Source organism: Jaculus jaculus, chromosome 2 (assembly GCF_020740685.1).
Source record: "Jaculus jaculus isolate mJacJac1 chromosome 2, mJacJac1.mat.Y.cur, whole genome shotgun sequence".
Lineage (NCBI taxonomy): Eukaryota > Metazoa > Chordata > Mammalia > Rodentia > Dipodidae > Jaculus > Jaculus jaculus.
Genome location: NC_059103.1, coordinates 45,438,397 through 45,449,584, shown reverse-complemented (window position 1 = coordinate 45,449,584; position 11,188 = coordinate 45,438,397). Strand labels below are relative to the sequence as shown.

At 38.3% G+C, this 11,188-nt stretch overlaps 1 protein-coding gene across 3 annotated transcripts in view; it reads left to right on the top strand.

Moving 5' to 3' along the window:
- The first annotated feature begins 2,542 nt into the window (after nucleotides 1-2,542).
- Nucleotides 2,543-11,188, top strand: part of Slc14a2 (solute carrier family 14 member 2) — a 467,996-nt gene continuing 459,350 nt past the window's right edge. For all 3 annotated transcript variants that reach the window (XM_045144540.1, XM_004656819.2, XM_045144538.1), the window contains exon 1: nucleotides 2,543-2,813. The gene's annotated coding sequence lies outside the window, so the exon portion shown is untranslated. The remainder of the gene's footprint in view (nucleotides 2,814-11,188) is intronic.

The window sequence follows — 11,188 nt, the reverse complement described above, 5'->3', positions numbered from 1 at the left end:
GAAACAGTGCCATTCTCATCTCATCAAGTGATGATGTCAGTCCTGGTGTCTGAGGTAACATTTTCTCAGCTTCTCCAGTGGAAAGTTATTCTGTTATGCTGTTCGTGTGTATCTGTATGAGCAGCCCACACTTACAAAAGGTGTTTGACCTTCTAAGGGGCTGAATGTCTTTAAAAGTTATTTGGAATTGTTCTGAACTATAGATTTTATCTATTTTTTATTTATTTAATAATTTCCTTACATTAGTATGCACTCAAGGATATTTATTTATTTTAGAAGTTTTTTTTTTTCTTTGTTTTTTGAGGTAGGATTTCACTGTAGCCCAGGCTGATCTGGAATTCACTATGGAGTCTCAGGGTGGCCTCGCTCGAACTCATAGTGATCCTCCTACCTCTGCCTCCCGAGTGCTGGGAATAAAGTTGTGTGCCACCACGCCTGGCCAGAGGTTTTTTTGTTTTTTTTTTAAAATATGTCATTTATTTATTTATCAGACAGACAGAGAGAATGAAAGAATGAGAGAGAGAAAGAGAGTGGCAGATAGGGAGAAAGGAAATTGATGTGCCAGAGCCTCCAGCTACTGCAAATGAACTCCAGATGCATGAGCCACCTTGTGCTGGCTTATGTGGTTCCTAGGTCCTTTGGCATTGCAAGCAAGTGCCTTAACGATTAAGACATCTCTCCTGTCCCCTAGGATATTTATTTTATTGTTGCCAAAATTGTTCCACTTTTGACCTTTGATATTTCTTAAAGAGGTGTGTGTGTGTGTGTGTGTGTGTGTGTGTGTGTGTGTGTAAATGCCTTTCTTCTTTTTAACAGTGAAAGATTCTTTGGAATCATTGTGTATATTTCCTTTTCCAATCTGCAAATCAATCATTTGTCCAAGACACTACATTTCCTTTACTAAGTAGATTATTTACTAAAAGGAAATATTGAATTGAATTCAACATGACTAGACATTATTTTCTTTATTCATCCTCACTTATCAAATATTTGGTACTTTTTCATCTGTCAATTTCATAGGAATGCTAAGAAGGGATAAAAGGCTTCATGAAGTCATTGGATTTCTTTGAAAAGAGAGACTTTCTAAATGAAGATATGGGACCCCTAGAGAAAATTAGGAAATGCAACAAAGATAACAGAATACCACCTTTCATCAGCAGTTGAGACCACACAGCTCTTCTTAAGAAGGTTTAATATTAGAGTATCAAGTGGAAAATTTTGAAATACAAGAGCAAATTAAATTGGAGACATACTAAATTTAAAGAAATACACTTCTGTTTCCTCAGAATCAAGGTAATACCATAGCAGCCATTAATTAGCTATTGTTGCTGGTTTAGACAAAGAACCCAAAATGTGTATTCTTGTAATGTATCTTTTATATGTGCCCAGATTCCCAAGTCTAGTTTTATTTGTAAAGTTCCACAACAGAGTGGTTGCCATAGATATAGCAAAAGCCCAAAGGACAGCATGCTGTGTCTTTGGAAAAGCAGTTCTATTTCCAAAGGCAAGGAATAGATATTGAGGCTTAAAGGGAGTTGATCCCTAGGATAAAGTTATAGCTAATATAAGGTTTTCAGAATAAAATATAAGATTTCAAGGAAATCTAGGGACCAATTATGTGATCTTCAAAGAAAATAGTGATTAGGGAGTGAGTCTTTGTTCCTACCTTGAGCTTAAAGTAAATATGTATAAGTCATTCTACTTAATGTTGGGGAACAAAAGATTTTTTGATATAATAATAATGAAGAGGAAAATGAAATGAAATGAAAGTGATGAAGGCCAGTATTCTACACTCCTGAGTTTTGTTTCAGTTGAGAAATAACCAGAGGATGCAACTTGACTTCATTATAGTTCTTTTTCAAAAAGAAAGGAGGTGGAGAGATAGGTTAGTGGTTAAAGTGATTGCCCACATAGGCCAGATGCATAGTAACATAAGTATGAAGCAAGTGCACTAGGTTGCCCATGTGCACAAGGGAGCGCACACATCTGAAGCTTGATTGCAATCTCTGGAGGCCCTGGCATACCAGTTCTCTCTCTCTCTCTCTCTCTCCCTCTCTCTCTCTCTCTCTCTCTCTCTCTCTCTCTCTCTTACTTTTGCATTAAAAAAAATAAAGAAAGGAGCCAGATCCTATGGGAAGGTTCAGTTTTGGTTCTTTTTTTTCTTTACAAAAAATAAAAAATAAAAATCCTTTTCCTTTCCACCTGAATTTCCTAATAAAATATGATCATGTACTAAATATTCAGGACAGCTAGTGGAGTTTTCCACCCTGGGAAAGCCAGGTGTAGGAGCCCTCCTTATCTTCTATCAGTTAAAAGACAAAAAGTCTTATAAATATATGGTTTGTAAAAATTTAACCTCCCAGTAATGTTTAAAGAGGAAAAGGAGGAAACAATGTGGCAGGAGGGAGGCCAAGCAGAACAAGACCAGCCGCAGGAAGTAAGATCATCCAATGGGTCTGGCTGGGGCCCCTGAGATGGGTTGTCTGTCTACTTAATAAGAAGCAAATTCTCCAATGAGAACACAAACTGGTCCTCGCATAACACTTGACCATTGGAGGAGAACAGGATGCTGATGAGATTAGCACTTCAAAAAGCAAGTCTGCTAGAATGACAAACCCACTGTAGTGGAAGAGCTGGAAAATAGTGAGAAAAGACCCAGGAAGCCAAAAAAGCAGACTAGTGGGCACTTACTTATCTTGCAAGCTGTCCATGTCATTTGTGGAGGACTGGGAATTCACTTTCAGGGTAGTCTCAGTGGCAGCATTGACTACTGTTTCCAACGCTTCACTACAGAGCTCAGGACGGACTTCTGGGTAAGACATAGTTGTTTTATCATTATTTTTTCTCTAAATGTATCCTTTCTTGCTAACATTTGGAAATTTGTATTTTCTACTTGCTAATAAGGCTAATTATTGCCTTCTAAACTTCTGTTTTCTTTTCCTTTTGACCCACCAAAATAAAAGTGTACCATTGTATGTATGTTATATTTATATGGTAGGTTTTTACTATGAAGCATTTGAGGGTCTTTTTGGCCAGTGACCTAGATGGTCATCATGCCTCTTAAGAATGAGATCCTACTCAAGGATGCGTTCCTATATAGCTGCTATTTCATATAGCATATCTTCTTAGTTTACCCTCAACCCTCCCATTTACCCTCAATCTAACTGTAATTAAGGTTACAGTTTAACTGCTAATTTAAAAGTAACATTATACAACTAGATGATCTAATTTTTCAGCTTTACTCTATCAATCTGATGAATTAAACAGTTTTGCCCATAATATTTCACCTAAGAGAATGGGTGTGTCAACCTCTGTGGCATAAATCTTCTAGCCAGCCTGTGTAAATGCCAGAGCTTTGAATGTTTAGTGCTATGATCTGCGAGCTACTTTTATGCAGTTCAAAGTGAAAATGATAATACCTCATATTTCTTTCTGTACTTGTTGAGAAGATACCTTACACTTCAGAGGTTTTTTATGGACATAAAATATGCTATTTGTGATTATTATTGCATATTTAATAACATTCCAACAAGCAGACTTGACCTACTCGTGATTATCCTAAAATGATAGTTAAAAAGCTAACATGAATCCCACAAATCTTGAAATGAGCTTCTTAGGGCTAGAGAGATAGACCAGTGAGTAAAGTGTTTACCTTATAAGCATGGTAACATGGGAAACATGAGTTAAATCCCCAGAATCCACATAAAAAAAAAAACAGGTCTGTTGGCTTTTTATATTCACAACACTAGAGAGGCAGAGACAGAAGGATCCCAGGGGCTCACTGGCCAGCCATCCTGGGCTACATGAAGAGCTCTAGGCCTGAGAGAAAACTGCTCTCAATAAAAGGGATGTGCCACCTGAGGAATGGTACCTGAGGCTGTTCTGTGGCCTCCACATGCCCATTCATACACATACTTATACACCCAGGAGGATGCACAAACACACTCAAAATTAGGTGCTTTATTTTAAGCAAATGAATATCAACTACTTGGGTAATATTTATTGCTCTGTCTATACGCTTGGAAATCTATTCCCAGTATTTGGCCTGAATGGCTGCTCAATGGAAGTATTCTGTCATACCTGGTTGTTTTCTCCACCTTCGCTATGATATGGTGATTGTTTGGGCTGCTGTCTGTTTCTCTGCGGACTATGGAAATTTCCAACTGATATGACGTACAGTTGGGTCTTAATGACCTCTGAGAACATTGTATGTAGGTGCATTTAGAATATGCTTAAAAGGCTTAAAAGTAAGCATAGTTGTCATGCATTTTTATTTTATCTTGTAAGTAACAAGAATTTTCAAGAATAAGCAGGTATTATAAATTTATTTTGGCTAAAATGCTTACTACTAAGTTCTATTAGCAATGAAAGAAAGATAATTAACAATTTATTGCCTTATATTTAGGTTAACTAGATAATGTTAAGGAAATTTTTATTTGGACATGTAAGGCATGGTTTTATGTTAGTGAAACAAATTCAATCAATTAATGCATTTCCTGAAATAAAAAAGGGATAGAAATAACTGGATGTCAGTACATCCACAAAATCCTCATAATACTGTATCCATCAATATTTAAACATGGAGAACAGAGGAAACATGAATGAGACAGCAAAACAGAGGAAGTACTACTTGGTAAGAAGAGGGATGTTTAATAAAATGGAGGCAGGGAGAAGAGACAGAGATTAATGGGAGGGTATTATAATCAACTATGTGTTAAAATGTTAATATATTAAAATTCTCAATTAAAAAATAACCTCCAAATGTTCACCTCAGCTTGAGGTTTAAAAACATATTTTTCCATAGTTAGATACCTTCCCAAGTCTTCCAGAAATTGCTCTCTGCCTTAACCCTCCACCTACACTCATTTTGTATGAATAGAGGTCATAAGGTCAGGATAAATTAGATGGGTGGCAAATTGGCTGAGTAAGTATTTGTGCTAGGTATCAGCCCCCTCAGCTTTGCTCAGAAAACTTAGGTAGGAGATGTGAGCACTGAGGTATGATTAAGGTTCTGCCCATGTTACAGAATTAAGTCAGAACTGGGAGCATCCACTTGTTTCTATGCAGGGGATCACTCAGTGTAGAAAGACTTTCCTTCTGCATCTTCTGAGAGATATCTCCACACCAGCTGGCCTGAGGTGAATGAGGTATGATATTTACAAGAATGGGGATATGAACATCGAGTCATAAATACAAGAACAGGCTGAACACTGTTCTTTTATTGTATCAAATATCTGACAGAGAATCGTTAGTGACTTCACACTGTAAGTTGCAAAACATTGTATTAGAGTCAGCTAGAAATTAGCTGGGGATGGAAGAAGCAGAAAGAGCTTGGCATCCACATTTGTTGAACAGAGCAATATAATGCAGACTGCTGAGGGTTAAACAGAAGGAGGGAAAAGGTCATTGCTGTTGTGGTGCTTATGAGCCCTTGATGAAAAAATAGGAGTAGGTGTAATTCAAAGACATACCATTCAAGACACACTGTTTGCATTGAGGACAAGAGTCCATCAGTAAAGAACCCATCGAGGCAGTTAGAAATCTCTTCAATCTTTCCCTTTAAAAATGCAAAGATCCTATGGGAGGTGAAATGCTTTCAGAGCACAAGACCTCATAGAGCAGTTTCCCTGGCTGGATCCATTTTAAATCCAGTCACTCTTTTATTCAGAAATATGGAGTGAGCTCTTAATATTGGTGAATCCCTGTGATTACCACAAAGAAATCTGCTATAGCTGCCTCCATTTAGTGCACTATAGAGAGACAGCCTGGGAAGACAGGATGCAGTTCTGAAGTATGAGGAGGAAGAAAGATTAAGGGCTTGGATTACAGGTCCTCAATGAAACCCTGTGTCGGTCCATGGGTAGTCGTCAGAGTGTGAGTTTTCAGCATAAACTACAGAGGCTGATGGGGGCAAGCCACCATACAGATAAGAGGAGCAAAGGAACTAGATTCATCTGCATAGGTGAGGCAGTGCTCATTTAAAAACAGAATTGATCTTCACATTGAAATGGAGATTGTGATGGAGATAAGTCAAGTTTTGACTCTTGACTGAACTATTCCTTGTATCCTGGATGTCATGTACCAGCCATGGAAAACATGCTTTTTGGAATGTAAAAAACGTGACACAGGCCACCTTTCCTACTTTTGTTCCCTACTTCCTCATTTGTGATGTAAATATATTTGATTATTTGATTAAACAAGTACTAGCAATGTCCCTTGAGAGAGAGAGAGAGAGAGAGAGAACCATGTTTGATTTTAAAAGATGCATTGTCTTTAAACCACCAGGTTAGCCTTAGCATGCAATAACTTGAAAATAATTTTATTGCATTTACTTCAAGTTTGGAAATTCTACAATCATATTTCTACATAATCTGGCATCTATGAAAAATACTTATTATTTCCTAGGAGCTATTACTTGACCTGAATTTGTATGCTTCAAAGAAAGGAGAAGCATCTATTTAAAGAACAAAATAACTTGAGTATTTGTTGATGTTCTAAGCAGCAGCTGCACAGATGTTGGTTTGGTGAGGGCCAAGCAGAAGCATGCATGTGTGGGGAGTTGAAGACATCCAAAAGATGCAGAGCCAATACAATATCAGATCAATAGTCTATATATTGTGAATATTCAGGAATTGCTGCCTTTTCTATCCATTGTGGAAATAGTTATTTTTATGTGGGCTTTGATATTGTTCTGGTCCAGTGAGTCAATAATTCCCATCACATCATAGGAAACATATCACCTCTCTAAGGTCATAGAATGCCTGGGGAATAATGCTTCAAAACTCAAATATCAAACAATACATTATATATTAGCTCTATGATCTGTTCTGAGACCTAATTGGTAAATAACATACAGTTGAGTACATTTTTACCTGCTAGAGTATATATCAGTAGAAAATAGAGGCTCTTTACTGGCCTGAGGTTCAGGCAGGGGAGAAGTAAGACGTCACCAAAGATTCATGTGATATTTTCTGATGTAAATATTTATGAAGTCTTGAATGAAGAAGGAAAACATGGTGACATGAAGAAATAAAAGGAGGGATAGTAGAAAGAAGAAATGAAAAAGAAGGGTGAAGAAAGAAAAGGAGGAAGGTAGAGAAAGAAAGAAGATAAAGGGAGGAAAAACAAGGGGAGAAGAAATATCTACTTAGTAATATATTCATGCATGTCATTGTGTTTGTGTGTAGTTGAAAGTCCAAGGTTAGCATCAGCATCTTAAATTGACACTTTATCCATAAAACTTAAATGGATTGCTAATAATGGCTTAAGCATTAGCCTTCAAGCACTAAAAAGAACTCTTTTCTGGAGGCAAATATTAGAAAATTACAGTTATCCATGATAATATCATAATGAGATCCATTATTTTGTCCATTAACTAATGTGTCTTTTAAAGTAATAAAAGCATCAAAGGGAAGTGGACACTACCCACTGTCAATAGGAACCATCAGGGCAAACATATAAAGCAGTCACAGAGACACAAAGAATCACAAATTTCAAGACAAATTATTTTACAGTAGCAAGAAACAACACTTCCAAGTCACAGAAAAACTTGCAGATGTCCATAATATCACCCTAATGGCTTGGAAGTCCTTAGAGTTTACAAGGCATTCATACCAATGACCACAATTAACTCTGACTATGCGATTAAGTATTAAACTTTACATTTTCAACAGAGGGAACTGTTACTCAGCAGGGATAAATGACTTCCCTTAAGATCACTCAGGTGTCAGCTATAAAACTGGGACTCATGGCCAGATCTTTTGATTCCAGATTGTCCATGTCTGCCTTCCATTCCATCTCCGGAGGCTCTGTGGCTGCATGGTGAATACCAGCAATCCCACTAAGGAGGCCCCTTGGTGGAGTAGGGGCACATAGAATGGAAATGATGGTAGCAATACATGGCATGTCCATGCAAAGTTTCTACTTAATAAAAAAAAAAAGGAAAAAAAATTAAAAAGAAATAAGCATAGTTCCTTGGAGAAAATGGGCTTGAAGGTCCAGAATTGCAATAAAATTAATTTTAGTTATATATACTGATTTTATCCCACAAACCTAATTATTATTTCTAAGTACAATAAGAAATATCTGTTACCATCATTGAAGTTATAAAGAATAACTTCCCATCTGTTGCTAAATAAGGAAGTTATCACAAAGACCCTGTTCATGGGCATTCATTTTTGGAGAGACATAAGGTGGAATGGGATGGGATGTAGTGCAGGCCGCCCAAATCTCTGGTACTAGATAAGTGTGAGGTGAAAGATAACACATAAGTAGTTAGCTGCCTTAGCTATCAGAGGAAGCCACATCTCTTGGAAAGCATGTGAGTAGGTGCAGGAAAGGGGGAACGCAAAAGGGAAAGAAAAGGGTCTGTGTCTTGCTTAGGGATCAACGAGTTGAGTTAACCTTAACCAGAGGGTGTACTTTGGAGAACAGAAGATTTAGAACCTGCAGAAGAGAAACAGAGAGAAGAGGCAGGGGAACAAGGAAGGAAAGAGACACTGATAGACCTTGAAATGCCAGATTGGGAAGCTGGATTTTCTACCAACAACATTGTGTGTCATGGATAGATGACAGAGTGGACAGGCTACGTGGAGCATAGTTGGGGAAGGTGAATCTAGTAGGGACACAGAGAACCAATCAGATGTAAAAATTTCAGATTTGCAAAGACCTATAACACATATAGTATTCTACAGCAAAGTAGCATCGATGTAGAAATAATATCAATGAAAATAAATTATCACTGTTCTTTCTACCCTGAGTATAAATAAGGAGCATTCTCAGAATGGACTCCGACTCATTTCGAGATACATGAGCAAAATGAATTTACAGGGACACTTAGTACCTCTAGCGCAAATGCTGAAAAAAGCTTGAAAAGGTTGTACGTGGCAGTACACACCTGTATTCCCAGCACTCAGGAGGAAGCTGTAGGAAGATCATGAGTTCAAAACCAGCCTGAATGTGACAGGTCAAATTATAAAGAAATTGTAAGTAAAACCATGTTTAAAACTTATAACAGGGTACTGGAGAGATAGGTAAAGTGTTTTCCTTGGAAGCACAAGTGGATCCCCAAAACTCACAGGAAAATGCCACATGTGATGGCATGCACTTATAATGCCACAGCTGGCCAGGCGGACAGACAGGTCCCTGGGCTCACCGGCCAGCCAGTCTGGCCTAATTGGTGAGCTTCAAACCAATGAAAGACCCTGTCTCAAGAAAGGAAGACAGGGTTCCTGAGGAATGACATCCAAGGTTGTCCTCTGGCCTCCACACATGCATGCACACATGCGCATGTGCACTGAAAACAGGAGCACATGCACGCCTTCACACACACACACTTAAAGTTAAAACTCCATGGCAGGATTCTTGAGAGGCTTTTACTATGCAAAATAAACACCTGAAATTTATAACAGGACAATAGACAATGCTACATTTCCTACAAATTTAAGCTAATTAGCACCTTTCTCCCACCTCCTTTCTCTGAATTTGTGAAGTTGTCTCAAATCAAAGTTTTTTTTTTTTTTTGTTTTTTATTTATTTGTTTGAGAGTGACAGAGAGAGAGAGAAAGATGTAGACAGATAGACAGACAGACAGACAGATAGACAGATAGAGAGTGGGCATGCCAGGGCCTCTAGCCACTGCAAAGGAACTCCAGACGCGTGCGCCCCTTGTGCATCTGGCTAACATGGGTCCTGGAGAATCGAGCCTTGATCCAGGGTCCTTAGGCCTTACAGGCAGGTGCTTAACTGCTAAGCCATCTCTCCAGCCCAATATCTATGTTTTTTAATCAAGACATGAAAACCTCAGGTTCCAGTTCTGTTCTAATCTAAGGATAAACTTGCTACTTTCATCTTGCTGTCTTCGTCTGGGGTTAAAATAAGAAGACTTTGTGGGGCTGGAGAGATGGCATTGCAGTTAAGGTGCATGCCTGTGAAACCTAATGACACAGGTTCAATTCTCCAGGGCCCATGTAAGCCAGATGCACATGGCACATGAGTCTGGAGTATGTCTGCAGTGCCTGGAGGCCCTGGTGCGCCCATTCTCACTCTCTCTCTCTGTCTCTAATAAATAAATATAAATAAATCCAGGAAAACAAAAGACTTTGGAGGAAAGATTGAGTTTGTTCCACAGCAGTTCTTAATGATAAGCATGTGCTCTCTATGTGGCAATGATTAATTTGTGGCTACCATGACCGGTGCTCACTATAATTTGCTATTACACTATAATATCTCAGGAGGTTATGTTCTGGGAATCAGGTCAAGGTGTAGTTGTTATCCATAGTTTAAATATTTATATATACCAAGTGACTTACGTAAACATGAATGTGTCAGAATGGGGTGGAAAGAGAAAGACAAACCGATTCACTTGATCTTCTCTCTCATCGATGTGCATCTTACCTCTATAAGTAATTATGGACTTAGCTCCCACATGTTGATGCTGCTCATGGTTTCTTGAGTCCAGGATTCATGTAAGACTCTTATGCTGAAACCTAGGGGGTACAGAACAAGGATCACACCATTCTCACAAACTGTGTTCAGATTAAAGCCTTGCTGAGCTAGCAATCAGTGGACAGTGTTCTGCTGCAGAGAGCAAAGGTGGGCACTAGGTTACACTCTGTGCAAAGACTCCTGGACAGGTACTTCAGAGGTAGACTAAGTACAGAATGAAGGGCGATGGCAAGGGCTTTGGTTATCAGCATCTGTTTCAGCCTGCCATCTATGACTCACGTGACTTCAGCCAACTGCTACCCACTTTGTAGCGTTGTGCCCAGTATGTGATGACCTGACCCATGGAAAGCCTTGCTTGCATACAGTAAGTACTAAATAAATGGCAGTCATTTATCACTAGTACATTTTATTATCATTTTCATCATTGCCAAACCCAAACCCAAACAAAACTGAGGACTTAAATGACACAAAAATAATTTACTTATTCAGTTTTCTAAGTGGAATTTTCATTGCAAAATCAGTAGAGAATAATTTCTTTTTCTCTTCCTTTTCCTATATTGTGACCTTCACTATGAGATCATGTTCATTAGAAATTTAAGGTACCCCCCCCAAAATGTGTATTTTTGTCTTGACTTTTTTAATAAAGTGCCCCATCTTCCATCAGGTTTCAAAGTGCCAGAGTTCACTTTTATCTTGTGGCAAAAAAAATTACAAGTTAAACAGTATGAGCAACATATTTTGC